This window comes from Dasypus novemcinctus, chromosome 6, assembly GCF_030445035.2.
Source record: "Dasypus novemcinctus isolate mDasNov1 chromosome 6, mDasNov1.1.hap2, whole genome shotgun sequence".
NCBI lineage: Eukaryota > Metazoa > Chordata > Mammalia > Cingulata > Dasypodidae > Dasypus > Dasypus novemcinctus.
In genome coordinates, this window is record NC_080678.1 from 34,688,493 (window position 1) to 34,713,314 (window position 24,822).

General features: G+C 38.1%; 1 non-coding gene across 1 annotated transcript; it reads left to right on the forward strand.

The window, feature by feature from the left end:
* The first annotated feature begins 24,473 nt into the window (after window positions 1-24,473).
* Window positions 24,474-24,580, forward strand: LOC111764324 (U6 spliceosomal RNA). The gene has a single exon (XR_002796960.1). It is a non-coding gene; the product is annotated as a U6 spliceosomal RNA (small nuclear RNA).
* The last annotated feature ends 242 nt before the right edge of the window (window positions 24,581-24,822 follow it).

A 24,822-nucleotide genomic window follows, 5' to 3' on the forward strand; every position in this document is an offset into this window, starting at 1 on the left:
AGATCTTTAATTACTTGTTTGATGTTCTGCTCCTCTTCCTGGTTTTTAGTTTGTTCATTGGATTGGGGCATGTTTTCCTGATTATTGGTTTGGTTTGTAGTTTTTTGTCTGGTCATCATATTATCTTGACGGGTTTAGTCAGTTGCTTAGCTTCTTTGTCTAGTTTGGAGTTTAATTAGTTGTTCTTTTTGTGTGTGTGTTAAGTCTTCTCTTTGTCACTTTGTTCTTCTTATTCTATTTCCTTGCTGTTGGCTAAATTCACTTGAAGGAAAATATCAGGGCCAGAGAAAGCAAAAGGAGTAAGAAAAGAAAATGAATAATAGTAGTATTGATAGTAAATATTAACAGAGGAACCATATGAGATATAGGAGAATGGATATTAGACTCATGTAAGTTATGTAAAGTTATAACAGTAAGAAAAGTAGAGTATGTAAAAATCTGAATATGGGGAGGAATACAGTGTGAATTAAAAGGCCTGTGTGTTCAGGAGAGAGGGAAAGAGAAAAGAGAGGACAATAATAGAAAGAGTGAGTATAAGGCAGAAAACAGAACAAAGGTATTAGTAATAAAAAATTTTAAAAATAGGGGGGCAAACAAAGAGAGGTGTAGTGTAAGAGAAACAATCAATGATGGAGGATAGAAAGACATAGAGGAAAGGGAATAGTGTAGATGGCCAAAATCAAAACACACAGAAAAGAGTAAATGGAGGATGAGGAAATACAGCAAATGTGAAGCTCTCCCTGTAGCACCTAATGTAAGAAGAATGAGAAAGCAGAAAAAGAAAGAGAAAAAAAAGGGACAAAAGGGAGTGGGGAAGTAAGCAGGAAAAAGAAAAAGAGAAAGAAAGAAAAAAGAAAGAAAAAAGGACCTTAGGGGGATAAAGAGGAAGGAAAAGCCAACCAAATACTAGGGAAAGTTTCAAGCAAGGAATTCTGTTTGTATTTAAATAAAACGCTTAGGGATCTAACGTCCCCCCTTTTCTCCCTTTCTCACTTCCCTTCTCTCCCAGGCAGCAGGAAAGTTGCCTGAGAGATCTGGTAGAAGATTCAAGTGGGTCCTTGTTGAATCAGCTCCACACAGAAAACAATGACACTTAATTTCCAGAGAGGGAGCACCCACACCTCACCAGGAACCCCAAGTATGCTATTGGAGGCTTAGAAAGCACCTCCTACAGTCCCTCTCCTTTAGGTATGCTATGAGAGGTCTAGTTGACTTTGACTCCACCTTCTCCCAGGCCAAGTTTCCTATTCCAGGGTATTTAGGTGAGTCGGGCTTTCTCAGCAGATTTGTCACTCCTCTCTTCCCAGACTCTCCCCAAGCCAGCAGGTATGCTCCTCCAAGCGCAAAGAAAAAAAAGAAAGAAACGAAAAGAAAAAAGATGGGGGGGCGGGGAGGAAACACCAGAAAATCGAACCCACACTAGCCAGGCCCCCCTACTTTATCCCCACCGAATCCCTCCCACCCATGGAGTCAGTCCAAAACTGGAGGGCTAAGGCAATCCCGGACCTCAGGAAAGGAAAGTCCAGGACTCTGCACACCCAGGGCACGTAGGTCCACGGAACACGGGCTACAGGGACTCAGGGGACACGGACCTGGGGACCACGCATCCAGGGACCATGGGGCCCAGGAACACCAACACACAACCAACAGATCTCAGGAAATACCGCATCCGCTAGCCCCAGAGTGAAGGGTCCCGCCAGCCCATAGCTTCGGACCTCTGTACTTGTAAGCCGCAATTCTACCTTTAGCAAGTACCACCTCCACCACTCTCTCTCCAAATCGATGTCCACCCACCCTCCGCCCTGCAAGCCCCCGAGACAGCCCCCTCCAGCAAGACTCCAACTCCACCAGGCCACCTCTTCACAGGAGAGACCATAAGGTGCATTCACTCAGACGCCATCTTGTCCCCCCTGCTACCTCCCCATTGTTTTTTGAAATGTTCTACTTTTCTCTAGGCAGCAGCCAGTGTCTTCCACAGTTGACCTGTTTTACTGTACAATCTGGTATTCTTCAGAGCTCATCTCCTCAGGAGGAAATTTATTCTCAACAAATGTCAGTCTTACTTTAGATCTTCTTTAGGTGCTCAAGGAAGTATCGGGTCATGATACGGACTGTTCAGAGGAATTGACTCTTCCTATTCTTGAAGGACTATGTGCTATATCAAAAGAAATAAAAGGAAACTGGAGCTGGTATTTCCCGTATCACTGGTAATGTTTCAGATGTGTTTTAAAAATCAAATCTCATATTTAAAGCAGCTATCAAATAAATGTTCCCAGAGTGATCTTTAGACTGTACTGACAGTTCTGATGAGAGAGAGGTGTCACTAGCCTTATTTTTGTTGTTGTTGCTTTTTTACTTGTTTTGCCCTAAATTTAGAAATGGCTATGTATCAATGTCTAATCTTTAAAAAAAACTAATATTAGACTTTTTTCCAATTAAAATACAATAGCTATAGTACGTAATTCTAGAGGGCTCAATGAAGTGAAAATAATGTATTCATAACAATTATATTAAATATATCTATATTTATAAAATATAATCTTAGAAATTAGAATGATATCATAGTTCAATAAGAACTTCAGTTGAAGCATTAATTAAATGACAACAATTAAATTAAAATGAGAACAATCAAAATACTTTTAAGGAGAAAAAACCAGGCATATGTCTTGTTATAGTTGTGGGTTTTCAGCAGTCAGCAGTTGTGAAAGCGAAGCTCAACCTTCAAGCCTCTGAGGCTGTGAATGGAACAGGAGGAGCAAAGGAGCCACCTGGGAAAAACTGGGCCTTCGGCTCTACTTTAGCCAACATTTCTCTGTTGTAATCGTTTTCCTTCCTTAGCTCATTGAACTTCCTCTGAGTTGAGTAAGCTGCCAGTCGCTTGTCTTGAACTTTCTTCACATAGAAGATAATCTGATTGTAGAAGAAGGCAGTGGTTCTTTCTAATTATTTGTCCAGGTCTGCAGCCATCCTCTTATAGACGTTGCGCTTCTCCTAGGTGAAGTTCATGTTTCTGTACACTTTGCAAAGTGTCTTCTCCATTTCTGAGCTGTATCTTTCCTCCTCAGTTGAATTTGTCTGAGGTTGTATGACATGTTTTTGAGAGACCTCAGGTAGTATTTGAAGTTTCACCTGAAGCTTCCATATCTCACTTTACAGCTGTGAATTTTCAGACAGCAAAGATGTTTGTTCATTTTGGAGATTTTCTAGTTGTACTGTAAGTAGGGCATTCACTTGATTTTTCTTAACATGTTCTTGAACATCTCTTTTTTTCCTCCTTCAAGCCTTTTGAAGGAAACTTGGAAGTTTACCACATCAATGAGTTTGTTTAAATTAACTGATGACTGATAGACTAAGTTATTACCATTTTCTAATTCCATCCTTTGGTCTAATTCCAAGTTGCCATTATCCGTGATAGGAGCCAAATTTATTATCTTCAGCACAGTTTCAGTCAGAGATTTTATCTGGCTGTCTTTAGCCTTCCCATCCTGGCTCATTCTTGCATTGCAGTGTTTAAGCATTTTTATCTGTTCCTTCAGTTCACACACTTTTTGCTTCCATCCTGTAAAGCACTTGTAGACTTTCCTGCTGATGAGTGTTTACCTTTATAACATCCCTTATTTCCTTCTGAAGATGGTCTACATTTTTTTGAGAGGCTTTTAAGATGTTGTTTTGCATCAGTCATGTGGGATTGGTGAGATTCTACTGACTCTTGGCATGACCTTGTCTATCCTTGAAGGTGAGCCATCATCATTCTAGGAGATGAAAGATTAGGGGTCTCACTTTTCTGTTCTTTTTCCAGAAGGTCTTCTGTATCCTCAAATGAAGAGCTCTTCAAGTGTTTATTCAGTGCTGCCAAACACAAAGCCTGTAAATCAGAGGACTGGCCTCTACCCAGGGGACTCAAGGACTTCGTAAGCTGATATTCAGGCCAATCTTCTCTTGGGCTTTCTGATCACAGGCAGAAACACTTTTCACTAGCTCTTTTTCACTCCTTAAAGTATGCCAGCTTTTTACTATAAATACAACCATAGCAGTACATATCAGGATCTCCCAGGAAAACACAGAGACCTGGGAGTTGTCTCAGGCATTCAGAAAACAGCAGCAGAGCACTGCACAGCTATTCCAAAACCAGCTGGGAAGACACTTTGGTGGCTGTCAACAGGCCCTCCATGGCTCCAGAGGGCACAGCAGTCCTACCTCCTTATACCAGTGACCTGTGTGCCACAACGGATCTGTGGAGGGTTCTATCTCTAAAGTAAACAAGTGCCTGGCAACCAGGACAGAGTGTCAGTTGGGGTGGGGGAGGTGAGGCTAGTCAGGTTCTTTAAGTCAGGGATCTCCAACTTTGCTCTGCTCACTGCACACATAGAAAGTGATACAACTTGCTCAGTGCATTTGGGAAAGGCAAAAGTGCTGCTTCCAGGCAGAGGACACTGGCCATTAAGCTCTCGTCACTCTAGACCCCATGTAACCCTACAGCAAACCTAGAGGATGAAATCAGTGGCATGCTAAAACCTTTCCCATGCACACAACATGTTAGGGCACAATCGTGGGGCACTGTGCAGAAGAGGGCACACTCCACAATGTGCCCAGGTCCCTGTGTGGGCTCATTCTTCTGACTTAAAATTTCCTGTTTGTTTTCAGGAGCCTGATCCTGCCTATAGAAGTCACAGGACTCTCCCTCCCCTGAAGACTCCCTCTCTCCTTGGTGTGTTTGGTCAAAGCCAGTAGGCAGGGACAGTCGACTGGAGGGTCTCCCAAAGGTATCAGTTCACAGTCTTTCATATCTATTAAAATAACTCTGGAAAACTCTCTTGGAACTGCAAAAATCTTAATATTTCAAGGATTTTTTTTGTGGAGCCATCTTGTCCTCATCCAATCCAAGTCTTCCAGGATGGGGGAGACTGTCTTCCATGGGTGAGGTGATACTACGTTGTTTCCAGTTAGGAGGTAAAGGCTGATTTTGTATGGTAGCAGTCATGAGATTTTTGTACTTTACTTCCTGATGACTCCATTTTTAGGAGAGAAGAGTAGACAAGAATCATTAGTACCCTTGAGATAGGGTAGGTAAAATTTGAATACCACATTTTGACGTGGTGTACAACATTGACATGTGCAGAGAAGCAGTTTGTACTGGTGTATGGAGAGAGATTATTCCTAAAGGTGGAGGAGAGTTTGATAAGGGATTTACCCCTCCAGTGTATTGAACATGGTCGTCTTTTAAGATGGCTGAATACAATCATGACATTCTAATTTCACGAGCCATGTCAAATCTCTTTTCTACCCTCTGGTGCTTCTCTTGCAGTGGCTGATAGCACTGAAGTTATAAACTGCATCTGCTGGAAAAAGTTGAGCAACGCTGAGTCTTCAACGGGTAATTTCATTTGCCATGCTTCTTCACTTTTCATCTAACCAGTGGATTTCACGCAAGGTAGCTTATCAGAGCAGCTGTAGCGATAAAGTTCACATTGATCCATTGGTGAATTACATTGATCACCTGGAAGCAATGGACCCAGAGCTCTGGCTGTCCTGAAAATCGACACCATCTGGGAGGCAATTGTTTTTCTCTTAGGTACTCCCTTCCTCCTAATCATACAGGAAAGTAAATAAGGAACTGGGAGGCTTCAGTTCATTTTTACCATGTCCAGTTATTACACAAGTCAAGCTGCTGTAGCCAAATTGCCAGCCAAGTCAGAACTTTTTGCCAAGCTTGTCATTTGACCAAGAAGATTTTTGAAGACTTCTCTTAATGTTTCTCACTAATTTCTATGCTGACCTGATCCACATTTTTTGAAATATTTAATATGTTCAAAGAAATATACCAGGAATTCTGTGATTGAAGTAATTGTAAAATAAGAGTCTTTCACAAGTTATTCATCAAGTAATATAAACTGTAAAAGAATTTTAAATTGTATAGCACACCCAGACACATTGATGATAAGTGAAACAGCATTGGAATTACTTAAATATATTTTATTAGTTCTTAGGTTCTTTTTGCAGTTGCTTAAGTTCTAAATCTTAAATCATGCACTTTTGGTGATAATTTTTGGTTCAAGAAAAGCTACAGAAACACAGGAACAGTGTCTTTCAATGATCTATAACATGTAGTATGCTCCCATATACAGTGGGGTTTTTCAGTAAATGTTGCCTGCTCTAATACCTAATCTCTGATATCTAATATGTATTTTCTTGTGTTATTTGTCATGAGAATATCTAACACTTGGTGTGGTTTCTTCTTTTCTTTTTCTCATTGCCTGTCATAATCTCACCTTCCTGCTTTTACTATACTGACTCATGTAATGCTCATTTGCTTAACCTTTTAATGTACTTACATTTAAGATTTGGCCATCAGATGCACTCAGTTTTTGTATTCCAATTTTGTAGGTAGGTATGGCAGTTTGATATTATTTATTTATCATTTAACTTTGAGTTGAACTCTTCAGGGCCTTATTACTGCAAGTTTTTCCCCAAATAAGTACCCCTTATAAAAGTCAACAAATTTCTGGTAGTTTGCATTAGCACCCCGTTGCTGACTAACACAGAGTTTGGTACTGAGAAGCAGGGTGGTGGTTTTGCAAATACCAAAATACTGGAACTTTATTTTTAAATGGGTAAGGGGTATTTTTTGTAGGAATTGTGAGATGCTTGGTTGAAAGGGCCTAGATTGCATTGAAGAGATTGTTGGTAGGAATATGGACGCTAAAGAGAACTTTTATGAGGACTTAGAAGTACATGCTGAAACTGTTATTGGAAACTGGAGGAAAGGTGATCTGAGTTTGAACTTTGCTGAGAATTTATCAAGATTAAGTCCTGATTTTTTATGGAAGGCAGAATTTGAAAATGGTGAACCTGGACACTTAGCTGTAGAACTTTCCAAAATAAACTTGGAGAATGTGACTTGGCTTCTCCTTGCAGCTTATAATAAAATACTAGACGAGAGAGAGAAGCTGAGAACTGAGTTGTTGTGCACAATGAAACCAGAAACTGACCTGGAAATTCTAAGTCTCTGGAAATCAAACTCCCGGATGATATTGCCCCATTTGAGGACTTAACTAAACATGGGACTTGTAAATCAGGATTGAAAATGCAGTTATCTAGGAAAAACATTGGAAAGTCTCACTGTCTGATGGCTTGGGCCCCTGCTTCCTGCATGCTAAACCATCAAGCTTTTTGTGAGAACTGTATGAACAAAACCACTGTCAGCCTGGTCTTAAAGGGACATGGAGGGGAGAAATGAAAGGGAAAATGAGTTTAGGAAGAAAACCATTGACGATGAGTCTGGAATCAAGACATCTCCTTGGGCCAAGAGAAAGACCCCACCCATGTGTATAGAGAGGGTCAATTTCCCCATCATTTGAATAGGGTGGATGTTCAAGTATCCCCCTCAGGGAGAGTTTTGCCACCCAAGGGTACAGAGAGGGTGGAGCACATTTCTCAAGGGTTGGGGAGATTATGTTCAACACCTCATAGGTCTAGAGGAGTGGAATTGTCCCCCATAGATTAGGGAAGGCCAGGTCATCAAGTCATTGCTCTGAGAGGGTTGGGCCTGTATGCCTGAGATTAGGGAGAATGTCGCTCTCACCTCACTGTCCTTAAGGGGGCTGAGACTCTACCACAGGTATCATGGATGGTGTGGCCATCTCCACATTGTCCTTGGAGGGTGAAGTCTGGAACTCCGTTGCCCCTCAGATGCTTGATGAGAGTAGAAGTAAGAAAACAGTCATTGGGCAAGCCAATGGAAAGGGGTGGGTCCCCACGAGGCCCCAAGGATGAGAAGAAATCATGATTTGAGAATGACTCTCAGACTGTGAAATCTAATGAAGTAAGTCCTGCAGGTTTTTGGAACTATAGAGGACCAATGACTCATGTTTCCCTCCAAAATTCTCCTTTTGGTAATGCAAATGTTTATCTCTCATTTGTCCCTTTGTATATTGGACAGCAGATAAATTGTTTTGTAAGATTCACAGGTCTACTCCCAGAGGGGACTTTGCCCCAAGACAAGCTGTATTTCTTTAAAGTGATTGTGATAGGATTTTTAACTTAGCATTGTTACTGTTTTAAAGTTTCTGGAATATTGTAATATCTTTTTTGGAATTTATTGGGTGGAATATGGTGGTTTGATATAATTTATGAATTCCAAAGAGAGATATTATGTTTGTAAAATGATCTGTTCCTTTGGGTGTGATACCCTTTATATCACATTAAATTCAGAGGTTTCACTTTTACTTTATTGAATCAAGGTTAGGACTTTCATTCAACCATGTCATTAGAATGCGACTCAGCATTGAGTCCCATATGGAAGTAAATACACAGAGAAGAACACAGAGGAAGAGAGAACTCCAAAGCCTCAGCAAAGACCCTGGGAAGAGAGGTGAGCATGATAGTTTGCAGCTGAAGAGAACAGAGCAGCTGAGAAGCCCTGAGAGCTGAGATCAGAAAAAGCTGGGACCATGGAGCCTTGAGATGAAGAAGGAAGGGTGAACCCTCACAGACGTTGTCTACCATCTTGCTTCAACACGTGGCAACAGAGTTTGATGAGAAAGAAACTTTCAGTTGGACTCTTTCCAGCCTTAACTGCAAGTTTTTACAGCAAATAAATACCTTTCATAAAAGCCAATAGATTTCTGGTACTTTGCATCAGCACCCCTTTTGAATGACTAGTACAGTAAGAGAATATTTAAATCAGTAGCAATGATTTTCCTAGGAACTTTGTAGATAAAAGCTAAATTAAAGGGGCAATAGATTTTTGTGCAGCTAACTCATAAGCAAGAAATAAACCTATAAGATAAGCAGATGTGAATTTTCATATTTGTCTAAGGCATTAAATTATGTGCAGATTTATGTTTTATTGTATTGTTATAATCTGCAATCTGAATGTGGAGTTAGAATACACTCTTTTTTTTCCAATGAAAAGACTAATTTATTTATTTTTTTATTCATTCATTTATTTGTTTATTTATTTTTTTAATTGAGGTTCCAGGCTGGGGATTGAATCCATGAGTGGGAAGTCAGGGCTCAATTACATTGACTCCCCTGAATTGGTTTTTTCATTTCTTTGTTTTTTGTTTTTTTTCTGTTTACTTTTTATTTATATATTTATTTAAATAAATAAATTATCTTTTTTTTAAAGATACATAAACCACAAATAATTTTACATTAAAAAAAATAAGAGGTTCCACATACCCCACTTTCTATCCCCCACTCTTCCCACATAAACAATCTCATTTTTGTTTTTTTAAGGCACAGGGAACTTAATCCAGGACCTACTATGTGGGAAGCAGGAGCTCAACTACTTGAGTCACATCTGCTCCCCAGAGTATGCATTCTTGTTTTTTTGATTGGGGTTGGCAAATATTTTCAGTTTTGGAGAGCCATATATAGGTATACCTTGTTTTAGTGTGTTTGGCTTTATTGTGCTTCACATATATTGCATTTTTAAAAATTGCAGGATAGTGGCAACCCTGTGTGAAGCAGTATGTTGGCACCATTTTTCCAATAACATGTTTCACTTTGTGAAGTTTTGGTAATTCTCTCAATATTTCAAGCTTTTTCATTTATTATTAGATCTGTTATGGTGATATGTAATCAATGGTCTATGTTGTTACTACTGTAATTTTTTAGGGCACCACAAACTATTCCCATATAAGATGATGGCCTTAATAAATGTGTGTGTTCCAACCACTTCACCAATGGGCCATTCCCTGTCTCTTTCCCTTTCCTTGGGCCACCCTATTCCATAACACACAACAATTTTGTAAGTCGACCAATTAATAACCGTAAGGAGAGCCACCGTGTGAAAAAAATGCAGCCTCCCCAGGAGTGGGGCTGCACACACAGAGAGCTGGCGCAGCAAGATGACGCAAAGAAGAGAGACTCAGATTCCCAGTGCCGCTGACAAGAATATAAGTGGACACAGAAGAACACACAGCAAATGGACACAGAGAACAGACAACTTGGTGGGGGAGGGGGGAGGGAAGAGAAATAAATAAAAAATAAATCTTAAAAAAAAAAAACACCTTACAATGGCCTCTAAGTGTTCAAGTGAAAGGAAGAGTCACACATCTCTCACTTCAAATCAAAAGCTAGAAATGATTAAGCTTAGTGAGGAAGGTATGTGAAATGCAATATAGGCTGAAAGCTAGGCCCCTTTTGTCAAATAGCCAAAATGTGAATGCAAAGGAAAAGTTCTTGAAGGAAATTAAAAGTGCTGTTGCAGTGAACATATGAATGCTAAGAAAGCAAAACAGCCTTATTGTTGATATTGAAAGGATACCAGCCACGACATTCCCTTAAACCAAAAACTGATACAGAGCACAGAGCAAGGCCCTAAATCTCTTCAAGTCTTTGAAGGGTAATAGAGGTAAGAAAATTTAAAGCTAGCAGAGTTTGGTTCATGGGTTTAAGGAAAGGAGCCATCTTCACAACATAAAAGTACAAGGTGAAAGAACAAGTACTGATGTAGAAGCTGCAACAGGTTTTCCAGAAGATTTGATAAGATGAAGGAAACTGCCCTAAACAACAGATTTTCAGTGTAGACAAAATAGCCTTATATTGAAAGAAGATGCCACTAGGACTTTCATAGCTAGAGAGGAGGAGCCAATGGCAGGCTTCAAAGCTTCAAAAGGCAGGCTGACTCTCTTGTTAGGGGCTAATGCCGCTGGTGACTTCACATTGAAGCCAGTGTTCACTTAACATTCCTAAAATCCTAGAGACCTTAAGAATTCTGCTATATATATGCTTTCTTTTCTCTGTAATGGTATAGCAATGCCTGGTTGACAGCACATCTGTTCACAACATGGTTTACTGAATATTGTAAGCCCACTGTTGAGACCTACTCAGGGAAAAAATACTTCTTTCAAAATGTTTCTGCACATTGGCAATGCACCTGGTCATCCAAGAGATCTGATGGAGATGTACAAAGAGATCAATGTTGTTTTCATACCTACTAACATAACATCCATTCTTCAGCCCATAGATGAAAGAGCCATCTGATCAAGAAGATATTTGACTTTCATATCTTATTTCTTATGAAATATATTTTGTAAGGCTATAGGTGCCATAGATAGTGATTTCTCTGTAGGATCTGGGCAAAGTACATTGAGAAAACCTCTGGAAATAATCACCATCCTAGATGCAAGAGGAAAGGCGTAACCTGAAAACTGAAATTTTGGGCACAAAGAAACTAGAAATTGATAGTTTGGATATTCTGAGATTCTAGAAAATGAGTCCCAGAGAATAGTTCCCCATGTGAGGATTTGTATGAACATGGAACCAGCCAGTCATTTCACTGTTAGTCAGGATTAGAAATTCAGTTATCCAGGATCTGTTAAAGGTCTTACTGTCTGATGGCTTGGACCCTGTTTCCTGCATGTGAGACTTGTAAATTTCTTATGAGACCTGTGTGAACATAACCACTGCCAACTTGAACTAAAAGGGATATAAAAGGGACTGATTGAAGGAAAGATAGCTTCAAAGGCAGGACCATGGAAGCTGAAGTCTGGACTTCAAATATCTTCTTGGGTCAAGAGAGGGACCCCACCAGGTGTGCGGAAAGGATAAGTAAGACCCAGAGCTTGAAGAAGGCTGGCCTTCCACCCTGTTGTTCAGGAAGAGTTTGTCTGCCACCCCACTGTGATAAGAGGGTTGATCCTATGCTCCATAGACTGGGGAGTGTGGCAGTGACCCCCATATTCTTAGAGCGTGGAACCTAGAGTTTAGTGGTGATCCAAATGCTTGATAAAAGTGGAGCTGATGACATGGCCACTGGGCAAGCCCTTGGAAAGGGTGGGACTGCCTCTCCACCAGGCCCCAAGGAGAAGAAACCAGAGTTCTATAGATGACTCTCAAACGTTGAAATATAATGGTCTGGATCCATCATTGCAAAATCATGCAGAATAATTCCAATGTCCTAAAAATGCCCTATGTTCCACCTCTTCTTTCCTCCCCCTCCCCTTAGAACCTAGGATAAACACTAAGTTTCAATTTTGAAGAAGTTGTTTCATAGTTACATGCATTAATATTGAGGGCTTGACATACTGGTCTGTTTTATTTTATTAGGCACTGTATATGTACTCAAGAGATTCTAGCCCTCTATTTGAGAATGTAGCAGGACTGCACAGGATAAGAATTTAATATTTTCTTGTTTATTATATGGGTCTCCACTCACTGAAACCTGAAACTCCAGAGTTCACCTGTTTCTTCCTCCAGCCCTCCCCTCAGTTCCATTGAAAGTCCAACCCACCCCCCACCTGCTTACCCTCACATTTCAGCACCATCGATTCCGCACACATCCATGCACCAACCATCACACCCAAACCACCCCTCCCACCTCATCATGGATTTTGCCCATATTGAGCATTGGCTCACCAACAATCAACTTCCTGTCTGTTTACAAAGTCAATAAAAAATAAAAAAATTAAAAAAAAAAAAAAAAAAAAAACTTCCTGTCTGTGTCCTGATAATCTCTCTTTGAGACCCTAGTTCCGTGAGTCTGTTCAATATGCTTAGGCGATATCAGTGAGGTCATGCAATATTTGTCCTTTAGTGCCTGGATTCCTTCACTCAACATAAGGTCTTCAAGATTCATCCCTGTTGTCGTGTGTGTCAATACTTCATTCCTTCCTACAGCTGAGTAATATTTCATTGTACGTAGGCATCACAATTTGCTTATCCATTCTTCTGTTGATGGACACTTGGGTTGCTCCCAAATTTTGGCAATAGTTAATAATGCCACTGTGAACATTGGTGTGCATATATGTGTTCATCTCCTTGCTTTCAATTCTTCTAGGTATAAATCCAGCAGTGGGATTGCTGGATCCTACGGCAGTTCTGTAGTTAGCTTCCTGAGGAATTGCCAAACCATCTTTGTTTCTACTTTCAGTTCTCAGTATATGTAAGATTCCAGTAAGAGTTAGAGACTCAACATGGGTCACACCTCACTGTCATAATCCTATCAAAAACCCTAAAGAAATCTAATGAAAGGTCACTTTGATTTTCCTTTCACAGTCTTTTACCTCGTATCTGATGGGTTCCCCATTTCTCCTTCTTCAAAATTGTCTTTATTATTCTTGGCCCTTTACTCATTGAATAGGACTCTTTCCCATCCTTTATGCTATTTACTTGATGTGATTCACTTCTAAAGATATTATAAATTCTACAATATTTGGTATTCTTTTTTACTTAAACTGTCAAAATTAAAATTTAAAGACCTACTGTTCACCAGAAACAAAGAAATGAACAAGAAAAATCTCTTTTGTATTTATTATTTTAAGGAATATTAATTTTTTTCTGAAAATCTCAGTTTCTATTTGGTATCGTTTTCCTTCAATCTGAAGATCCTGTTTAATCTGACAATATTTCCCATGCAACTAATCACATATTAATTAAACCTAATTATTTCTAGCATCGTACTTGTTACAAGGTGAAAGAACATATCCTTTGTGATTTTGTAGTGGTCCTCTGGAAAACTCCAAAGACAGTTTGATATCAATAAGATGTCATTTAGAGTTTGATTTTGAAAAGGCAAAATGTCAAAATGCACATTTTGTTCAGTAGGAAAATGAATCACTTGAAACAATATTTAGTTCCCTATTTAACCAAAGTGAAAATAAAAGATTTAAAGACTGAGCATGAGTTAGCATGAATTTTTTTAAAAAAGAAAGAACAAGAAAATCTTAGTTCTTTTAAAAGTGGGAAGACTAGTTCTATAAAATAGTAAAGAATGATAAGGTCAATATAAATATCAATAAAGATATTCTTTTATTTTTCATTGTGATTTTTAAAAAGTCAATTTTATTGATACATATTAATAAAGCATACAGCCCATCCAAAATGTTCAATCAATGGTATTTGGTATAATCACATAGTGTGTATTCAACACTTCATTTATTATTACAGCATTTTCATTGTTGCAGTAATAATACAAATAAACAAAAAACCAACGAACATAGAAACCTCTACCCCTTAATAATCACCTCTCAATTTTGCTCCTTTCCCTACTTACATAGCTACATTTTTCTGATTCTGTCTTTCTAATTTATTTGTATTTATGTTTTGTATAGATGGAGTTAAACAATATGTAGTGCTTTTTGTCTAATTCCTTTCACTTAATGTAGTTCCTTTTTTTACCTTTAAAGGAAGATTATTAATATATTACTATATAGTACAGTCTATGTTTTCCTTTGGTTGTACTTTTGCCTGATATTAATATCTTATTAATGTACATTTATCCAGTTTCAAAGAAAAAGTCTTATATATGCAATATTATCCATATTCATATTTCACATGAGCTTTTTAAAATAAAATTTTATTTAAGTATATCATTTATACATGAACATACATAAACAAAAAATACATAGTAAAATTTGTGAATTTACAAAACAATCATACTTATAACCATACAAGTTTCCCATACATCTTCCTACTATGAACAACTTGCATTGTTGTGAAACATTTGTTAGAAACTATGAAAGAGAGGTGCAATGGACACAACCAATCCAATGTCCACATAGAAAAGGTGGCATTGGATTGGGAAAAGTGGACATGGTGGCTGATGGGTATGGGGAAAGGCAGGAAGAGATGAGAGGTGGAGGCATCTTTAGGACATGGAGCTGCCCTGGATGGTGCTTCAGGGGCAATCACTGGACATTGTAAATCCTCACAGGGCCCACTGGATGGAATGGGGGAGAGTATGGGCCATGATGTGAACCATTGACCATGAGGTGCAGAGGTGCCCAAAGATGTACTTACCAAATGCAATGGATGTGTCATGATGATGGGAATGAGTGTTGCTGGGGGGGGAAGAGGTGGGGTGGGGGTGGTGGGGTTGAATGGGACCTCATATATATATATATTTTTTAATGTAATATTATTACAAAGTCAATTAAAAAAAACAAAACAAAACAAAACCATTCAAAGACCAAAAAAAAAAAAAAAAAAAGAAACTATGAAAGAGCATTGTCAAAATATTACTATGAACTATAGCCCAAAACTTACATTGGTTGTATTTCCCCCTAACCCACTCAATTATTAATACCCTATATTAGTATTTTATGTTTGTTGTTGTTCAGGAGAAAACATTCCCTTATTTGTCTTGTTACATACAGTCCATCATCCACCATTGGATTCCTTGTGTTATACAGTGCCAAGCTTTGTACAATCCATTCAAAGTGTACACTCAGTGACTCTCATTTTCTTCATGGATTTTTATGATCATCAGCTTATGCCACATTTTGTTGTCCATTTGTCAGTTGATAGGCGCTAGTGGTTGGTTCAATATTTTAGCAATTGTAGATAAAGCTGCCATGAACATCAGTGTGCAAACGTCAAGTTTACATCCTTGCTTTCAGTTCTTTTGAAGGTATATCTGGTAGCGGGATTGCTGGATCATACAAAGTCCTACATTCAGCTTCTTGAGGTATTGCTAAACTGTCATCCACAGAGGCTGCACCATTCTCCATTCCCATCAACAGTGAAGGAGTATTCTTTTTTCTCACTTCCTTTCCAGCACTTGAAGTTTTATGTTTTTGTTTTTGTTTTAAATAGTAGCCGTTCTATAAGGTGTGAAATGGTATTTTATTGTATTTTTTATCTGCATTTCCCTAATAGTGAGTTTGAGCATTTTGGGGGGTGCTTTTTGTTTATTTGTATGTCGTCTTTGGAGTAATGTCAGTTCAAGTCTTTTGCCCATTTTTAAATTGGGTAGCTTGCCTTTTTATCATTGAGTTGTATGATCTCTTTATATAATAAGAATATCAAACCTTTATTCGATATGTGGTTTCCAAATATTTTGTACCATTGATTAGGCTGACTTCTTGCTTTCTTGACAAAGTCTTTTGAAAAACCTAAGTGTTTACTTTTGAGAAGGTCCCATTATTCTGTTTTTTCTTTCGTTGCTTGTACTTTGGGCATAAGGTTCAAGAAAGTACTGCCTATCACAAGATCTTGAAGATGTTTTCCTACATTTTCTTCTAGGAATTTTATGGTGATAGCTTTTATAATTAGGTCTTTGATCCATTTTGAGTTAATTTTTATATAAAGTGTGAGATATGGGACCTCTTTCTTTCTTTTGGATATAGATATCCAGTTCTTCCAGCAACATTTTTTGAGTCAACTGTTCTGGATCAGCTGGGTGGGCTTAATAGCTTGTCCAAAACCACTTTAACTTAGATGTGAGGGTCTGTTTCTGAGTTCCCAATTCAGTTCCACTGATCCATCTATCTATCTTTATGTCAATCCCATGCTGTTTTTACCACTGTAGCTAAGTAATATGCTTTAAAGTTGGGAAGTAAGAGTCCTCCAACTTTGTTCTTTTTTAAGACATTTTTTGTTTATTCAGGTACCCTTACCCTTCCAAATAAGTATGATAATTGGCTTTCCATTTCTGGAAAAAAAGGCTGTTGAGATTTTTATTGGGATTGCATTGAATCTGTAAATCAGTTTGGGTAGAACTGATGTTTTAACAATATTCCATCTTCCAGTCCATGAACATGGCATGTCCTTCCATTTATTTAAGTCTTCTTCAGTTTCTTATAGCAATGTTTTGTAATCTGAATATAGTTCCTTTGTGTCTTCAGTTACGTTTATTCCTAAATATTTGATTCTTTTAGTCACTATTATAAATGGATTTTTTTTCTGATTTCCTTCTCAGATTGCACATTAGTAGATTATAGAAACACTATTGATTTTTGCATATTAATCTTACGTGCCACTGCTATGCTGAACTTGTCTATCAGACATAGTAGGTTTGTTGTGGATTTTTACAGATTTTCTAGATATAAGATCATGCCATCAGTGAATAGTGAAAGTTTTATTTCTTCCTTTCTTATTTGGGTACCTTTTATTTCTTTGTCTAACCTAATTGCTCTAGCTAGAAATTGTAGCACAATATTGAATAATAATGGTGAGACTGGGCATCCTTATCTTGTTCCTCATCTCAGTGGGGAATCTTTCAGTCTTTCACCATTGAATACAATGCTAGCTCTAGGTTTTTCATGTATGCACTTTACCATATTGGGAAAGCTTCCTTCTATTCCTTTCTTTTGGAGTGTTTTTTTTTTATCAAAAAAACAATGCTACATTTTTCAAATGCCTTTTCTGCATCAATTGAGAGGATCAGGTGATTTTTCTTCTTCACTTTATCAATGTGGTTTATTGTACTAAATGATTTTCTTGTGTTGAACCACCCTTGCATACCTGGTATAAAATCCACTTGATCGTGGTGTATAATTCTTTTTATGTGCTTTTGGATTCTCTTTGCAAGTGTTTTGTTGAGGATATTTGTGTCTTATGTTCATGAGAGATATTGGTCTGTAATTTTCCTTCTTCATAGTATCATTGTCTGTTTTTGGTATTAGGGTGATGTTGGCTTCATAGAATGAGTTTGACAGTACTCTTTCCTCTTCAGTTTTTTGGAAGAGCTTGACAAAGATCAGCATTAGTTCATCTCTGAATGATTGGTGGAATTCACCTGTGGAGCCATCTGGTCCTAGGCTTTTCATCTTTGGAAGGTTTTTGATGACTATTTCAATATCTTCACTTGTGATTGGTTTGTTGAGGTCTTCTATTTCTTCTAAAGTCAGTGTAGGAAGTTCATGTGTTTCCAGGGATTTGTCCATCTCATCTACATTTTCTAGTTTTTTGGCTTACAGTTTTCATTGTATCCTCTTAAGACACCTTATTTCTAAGGGGATAGTGGTAATGTCCCTCCTCTCATGTCTGACTTTATTTATATGTATCTTCTCTCTTTTTTTCTTTGTTAGTCTAGCTAAGGGTCTGTGGATTTTGTTGATCTTCTCAAAGAACCAACTTTTGGTATTGTTGATTCTCTCTATTGTTTTTTTGTTCTTGATTGCTTTGATTTCTGTTCTGAACTTAACTGTTTCTTTCTTCTGATTGGTTTGGGATTAGTTTGTTCTTCCTTTTCTAGTTCTTGCAGATGTGCAGTTAACTCACCAATTTTAGCTCTTTCTTCTTTTTTATTAGAAGTAAATTTCCCTATAAATTTCCCTCTCGGCATTGCCTTTGCATTTTCCCATAGGTTTTGATATGTTTTGTTCTTGTTTTCATTCATCTCAAGGTATTTGCTGAATTCTCTTGTAGTTTCTTCTTTGACCCACTGGTTGTTTAAGAGTATGTTGTTTAATCTCCATATATTTATGAATTTTCCCTTTTCTGTCCATTATTGATTTCCAGCACTATTCCATTATGATTAGAGAAAGTGTTTTGTATAATTTCAGTCTTTTAAAATTTACTGAGATTTGTCTTGTGACCCAACATATGGTCTTTCTTGGAGAAGGAATCATGAGCACTTGAAAAGAATGTATTATAGGGAAGCAGATAGAACATCTGCTTACCACATGGAAGGTGCTATGTTCAAACCCAGGGCCTCCTGACCCATGTGGTGAGCTGGCCCAAGAGCAGTGTTGATGTGCACAAGGAGTGCCTTGCCATGCAAGAGTGTCCCCTGCATAGGGAAGCCGCACGCACAAGGAGTGCACCCTGTAAGGAGAGCTGCCCTGTGTGAAAAAGTGCAGCCTGCCCAGGAGTGGTGCCACACACATGGAGAGCTGTTGCAGCAAGATGATGCAACAAAAAGAGACACAGATTCCTGGTGCCACTGACAAGAATGCAAGCGGACACAGAAGAACACACAGTGAATGGACACAGAAAGCATATATTGGGGGGGGGGTGGGAGGGGAGAGAAATTTTTTAAAAAAGGGATATAGGGAAACGGACTTTGGCCCAGTGGTTAGGGCGTCCGTCTACCATATGGGAGGTCCGCGGTTCAAACCCCGGGCCTCCTTGACCCGTGTGGAGCTGGCCCATGTGCAGTGCTGATGCGCACAAGGAGTGCCCTGCCACGCAAGGGTGTCCCCCGCGTGGGGGAGTCCCACGCGCAAGGAGTGCGCCCATGAGGAGAGCCGCCCAGCGTGAAAAAAAAAGAAAGTGCAGCCTGCCCAGGAATGGCGCCGCCCACACTTCCCGTGCCGCTGATGACAACAGAAGCGGACAAAGAAACAAGACGCAGCAAATAGACACCAAGAACAGACAACGGGGGGGGGATTAAATAAATAAATAAATAAATAAATCTTAAAAAAAAAAATAAAAATAAAAAAGGGATATAATATATAGCCTGCTGTTTTGGGGTGCAGTGCTCCATAGACGTCTGTTAGGTCTAGTTCATTTATCTTATTATTCAAGTGCTCTGTTTATTTATTTATTCTCTGTCCAGATGTTCTGTCCAATACTGAGAGTGGTGTATTGAAGTCTCCAATTACTATTGTAAATACATTTATTTCTCAGCTTTGCCAGTGTGTGACTCATGTATCTTGGGGCACTGAGTTTAGGTGCATAAATATTTAGAATAGTTATTTCTTCTTGTTGAATTGCCCCTTTAATTTATGTATAATGACCTTCCTCATCCCTTAGAACAGTTTGGCATTTAAAATTTATTTGGTCTGATATTAGTATTACTACTCCACCTCTTCTTTGGTTTCTATAATATTTTCATGGAATAATTTTTTTCCAGCTTTTCACTTTTAAACTGGTTGTTTCCTTACATCTGAGGTGAGTCTCTTGTAGACAATATTTGTGGGGCATATTTTTCAATCCAGTCAGTCTGTTTTTTGGTTTTTTTTTTTATTGCAGAGTTCAAGCCATTGACATTCCCTGTTATAACTATAAAGGCATTACTTCATCCATTTTGACCTTGACTTTCTGTCATTGCGTCATACTATCGTCCATTTTTTTACTATTTCAAATATTCTTCATTTCTACACTCTTCTCCACATCTCTAACCCTCTTTTTTCCCTTTCAGGCTACAGCAGTCCCTTTAGTATCTTTTGTTATTCTGGTCTTCTGGTAACATATTCTATCAATTTTTGTTTTCCTGTGGAGACTTTGTACTTCCCTTGATTTTTGAAGGACAGCTTTACCAGATACAGAATTCTTGGTTAGCAATTTTTCTCTTTCAATACCTTGACTACACTTTCTTCTCTTCTCCATGGTTTCTGATGAGAGGTCAGTGCTTAATCTTATTGAGTTTCCCTTGTATGTGATGCTTTGCTTTTCTCTTTCTGCTTTCAAAATCTTCTCTTTATCTGTGATATTTGTCATTCTGAATAGTAGATGCCTCAGGGTAGGTCTCTTTGGTTTATTATGTTTGGGGTGAATTAGACTTCTTGGACGTTCATATTTATGTCTTTCATAAGGGCAGGGAAATTTTCAGTCATTTCCTCAAATATTCTTTCTGCCTCATTTCCATTTCTTTTCCTTCTGGAATGTGGATAATGCATATGTTTTTGCATTTCATGTTGTCATTCACTTCCCTGAGACCCTGTTCTATTTTTTCCATTCTCTTCTCCTGTCTTTTCCTTTTCAGATGTTTTATCTTCAAAACCACTAACTCTATCTTCAAGCAGTTCAAATCTGTTCTTATGTGCCTCTAATTATTTTTAATTTCATCCATCATGTCTTTCCCATAAGGTCAGTTACTTATCTTTGCAGATCTTTCCAAATATTCTTTATCACCCAGGGTCTTGTTAATCTCCTTTATCTCTATGATCATATATTCTTTAAATGCTTAAATTGACTTAGGAGAGGTGTGTGATTATCATTAATTGTCTTAAATCCTGAATCTCTTCAGGATATTTGTTTTTTTTCCTTTGGCTGGGTCATCTCTTCTTGTATCCTAGTATGGCTTGTAATTTTTTGCTGATGTCTTGGCATCTGATGTTCATGAATTTACTCTAATGGACACTTTCTCTCTTGCCTGTTATTATTTTTATACAACTCTTGAATATTTTTTCAACTTATCCTAAGTCTTTAATATTGCCCAGCTTAACTTACTAAAACCATGCCAGGGATTCACTACTGGGGTGCAGACTTTCTCCCAGAGATGGGTTAGAGAGAACTCTGAAAGCAGAATGAACCAAAGACTAGGGACTCAGACTCAAAATTTGAGCCTATCTGTCAATAAGATTGACCCGTTAACCTAAAAAAGGCACTTTTTAAAAAATTAATAGACTTTATTTTTAGAACAGTTGTAATTTACTGAAAAATGGGTAATTATACAGAGTTCCTATATACCTTCTACCTGCCATTCAGTTTCCCCTATTATCAACATCTTACATTAGTGTCATACATTTGCTACAATTGATGAATCAATATTGATGCAGTATTAGTAACTAAAGTTGTTAGTCCATTAAGTTTCAAGCTTTGCGTCGTATAATTTTATGGGTTTTGACAATTAATGATATTATGCACCAGTTATTCCTGGCATTACAGTATAGAATAATATTTCTGCCCCCTAAAATCAGTTGTGCTTCACTTTTTCATCCCTACTCTGCCTCTGAACCCCTGGAAATTACTGATCTTTTTATCGTCTGTATAGTTTTGTCTTTTTCAGATGTCATATAGTTAGAATCATACATTCTGTGGCATTCATAGAGTGGCTTCTTTCAGTAGCAACCTGTATTTTAGGTTCTTCCATGAATTTTTGTGACTTGTTAGCTCATTTCTTTTAATTGGTGAATAATACTTCGTTGTGTAGATGTACCACGGTTCGTGTAGCAGTTAACCTATTGAAGAACAGCTTGGACGATTCCAATTTTTGGAAATTATAAATAAAGCACTATAAGAATTTATATGCAAATTTTTGTATGGACCTACCTTTTCAGATTGTTTTGGTAAACACCTAGGAGCACAATTACTGTGTCATACAGTAAGTCTATGTATTGCTTTGTAAGAAACTGCAAAATTGTCTTCCAAAATGACTGTACCAAGAAATGGATGTGGCTCAAACAATTGAGCTTCTGCCTACCACATAGAAGGTCCCTGGTTCAATTCCCAATATGCCTTAAAGAAGACAGGGAGCTGGCACGATGGGCTGGTGCAGCAAGATGATGCAACAAGATGACACAAGAGACACAAGAAGAAAAACATAACAGGAGATACAACAAAAGCAGGAAGTAGAGGTTCCCAGTATCCCCTAAAAAAGGGAATGGGCAATACAGCAAGCTGATGTGATGGGCAGGTGTGGCAATCTAATGCAACAAGGTGATGCAACAATAAACACATGGGAAGAAACATAGTGAGAACACAACAAAGCAGGGAGTGGAGGTGGCTCAAGTGATTAGGTGTCTCCCTCCCACATCTGAGGTCCTGGTTTCAGTTCCCAGTGTCTCCCAAAGAAACAGGAAGACAAACAAACATAAGAAGTGCAAACAATGAGAGGGTAGGGAGAAATAAATAAACACACACACACAAACAGAAAAAACAAAATAGCTATATCATTTGAAATTCTCACAAGCAATGAATGAAGCACATGTTGCTCTCATCTCTCCAATATGTACCAGCATTTTGTGTTGTCAGTGTTTTGGATATTAGTCATTCTAATAGGTGAATAGTGGTATCTCATTGTTTGTTTTTTAGCAAATCAATTTTATTGATACTTATTAATAAAGCATAAGCCTATCCAAAGTGTACAATCATGGTATTCAGTATACTCACATATTTGTGTCTTCGTCACTTCAATCATTCTTAGAGCACTTTGATTGTTCCAATGATGATACCGATAATAATAATAATAATGATAATAAATGAAAAAACAAATTCATCACCTCTCAATCTGTTTCCCCTGCTGTACATAGCTGCTATTCTTTTTCCTTCTCTCTAGTACATTTGTATTTATATTTCTATATGTGCTTCTATATGCTCTATCATGTTTTACATGAAGTTTTACTGTCTTACACAATCCTATTTTATAGTTTTTGGGCAAAGCACTTTTTACTTTATGCAAGGACAAAAAAAGCAGCAGTAGTGAATGAAAAAGTTATGAACTAAAAAGCTAGGAACTGTGGACTCAAAATTTGAGCCTTCTCATCAACAAGAATGACTTGCTAACCTTTAGACTAAAACCCAGTGAGATCTGATGCTCAAACACAAAGAAAACAGAGCTGGAATCTGAGAGGCACTCACCCTTAACACTTGGGGATGGCAGGGAGGACAGAGAAGTCAAAGGGTTCATGGCACATTTGCCTGTCTTTCTCACAGTCTCCAGAGCCACCACTAGTCACCTTCAGATCCTGTCCTCATCACCAAAGTGATAAAAGAAAACTTGTCATGCAATTTAGGATCTCACAGCTTTATTGAGTGATTCATGAATTGTGGACAGCTTCCCATTCAGAAAGTAGAAGGGAGCTCCACCAAGGGGGTGAAAGGGGGAAGCTCATACAGGACAAATCTTGAAGCAAGTGAGGAAATGTTCTGATTGGCTAACAGTTAAGTTTTCATTCTACATGGGGGAGAGTGTCTTAAAAAGTGAGGAGCAGATATACATTCATTTGCATGGTGTGCTTGTCCATTCTGATAAGCTCTTGCTACCAGACTGAAACTAGTTTTATCACCAGGTGACCCTGTAGGGTGTGTTCTGTTTTCTCCTCAAGCCCTTGTTCGTCATTTGATTTTGTCCTTTGGAAAAGGGTGTTCTGCCAGCAATGCCTAACGCAGGGTGGCCATTTTATTTTACTTAACAGTGCTAAAACAGGAACTGTCTAAATCAGGCCAGGGCGGCTGGTTGCCTTGGAAGCCCTTACCTTAACATACTCCAGGGAGCTGTAAAATTGCCAACTACAATTTTCTCTGTAGTAATGAACATAAATTAGTAGAATGTGCATCAGTGACTAAAATGCTGGGCCACTGGATGAACATTCAAGAGAACCTAAACTACAAAAGGCTAGTAAAATATTTGTGACAGTATTTGATTTTTACTCTTTAATGAGAGGTAAGTCATTGAGAAGGAATATTAATACCTCTTAAGGCAGGTCCCTGATCTAAAAACAACAGTAGAAGTTGCTCAGATAATGCCTTTATAAGTAAAAGAACAGATCAGAAAAACCAGAAGTATCATAGACAACAGGAGTAGCAGAACCAGAATCACCTGGAGCCCTAATTACAAAGGGAGGGACCCCCCAGCAGAAATGCTCATTTGGCACATGGGGGTTGGGGACCACGGGGAGGTCCCTTTTTAACAGGCTCCACAGGGGATTCTGATGCAATTGACACCAGAACACTCTGGGAGACACTGCACTGGTTCTACAATCCGGTTCTTTCCCCCTGATGTGTTTAACTTTCTAGCAATTCTGGTTGCAGGATAAAATACAGGGCATCCAGTTTAATTTGAATTTCTGATAAATAATGAATAATTTTTAAATAATTATGTTCCATGGGAGCATATAATAAAATAACAGAAAATATAATATTAGAAACCATTAAAATATGAATAATCATAGTTTTTATGTTATTAGATTACAATGATATAAGATATTTTATGCAATATTATAATAATATTCTTTGCATATAAAAGAAATTATTCATTTTTTTCAGAAATTCAAATTTTTATTTTTTTTATGTGCTGAAGCTGGCAACCTTGATAACAAGGAAATTTTTAATCACATGCTAAAGTAGAAAGAATAGTGCTCACTTTGGCAGCACATATACTAAAATTGTAACGATACAGAGAAGATTAGCATGGCCCCTGCGCAAGGATGACACGCAAATTCGTGAAGTGTTCCATATTTTTTTGTCCATGAGGTGCAGCGGTACTCAGAGATGTATTCATCAAATGCAATGAATGTCTCATGATAATGGAAGAGATTGTTGTTATGGGGGGAGGATTGTTTTTATGGGGGGAGTGAAGGGGGGGTAGGGGTATATGGGGACCTCATTTTTTTTAATGTAATATTAAAAAAATTAAGACAAAAAGATTTTTAAAAATAAAGTACAAAGAACTGTAGAATCAACTCTTATGTCAACATCACCTAA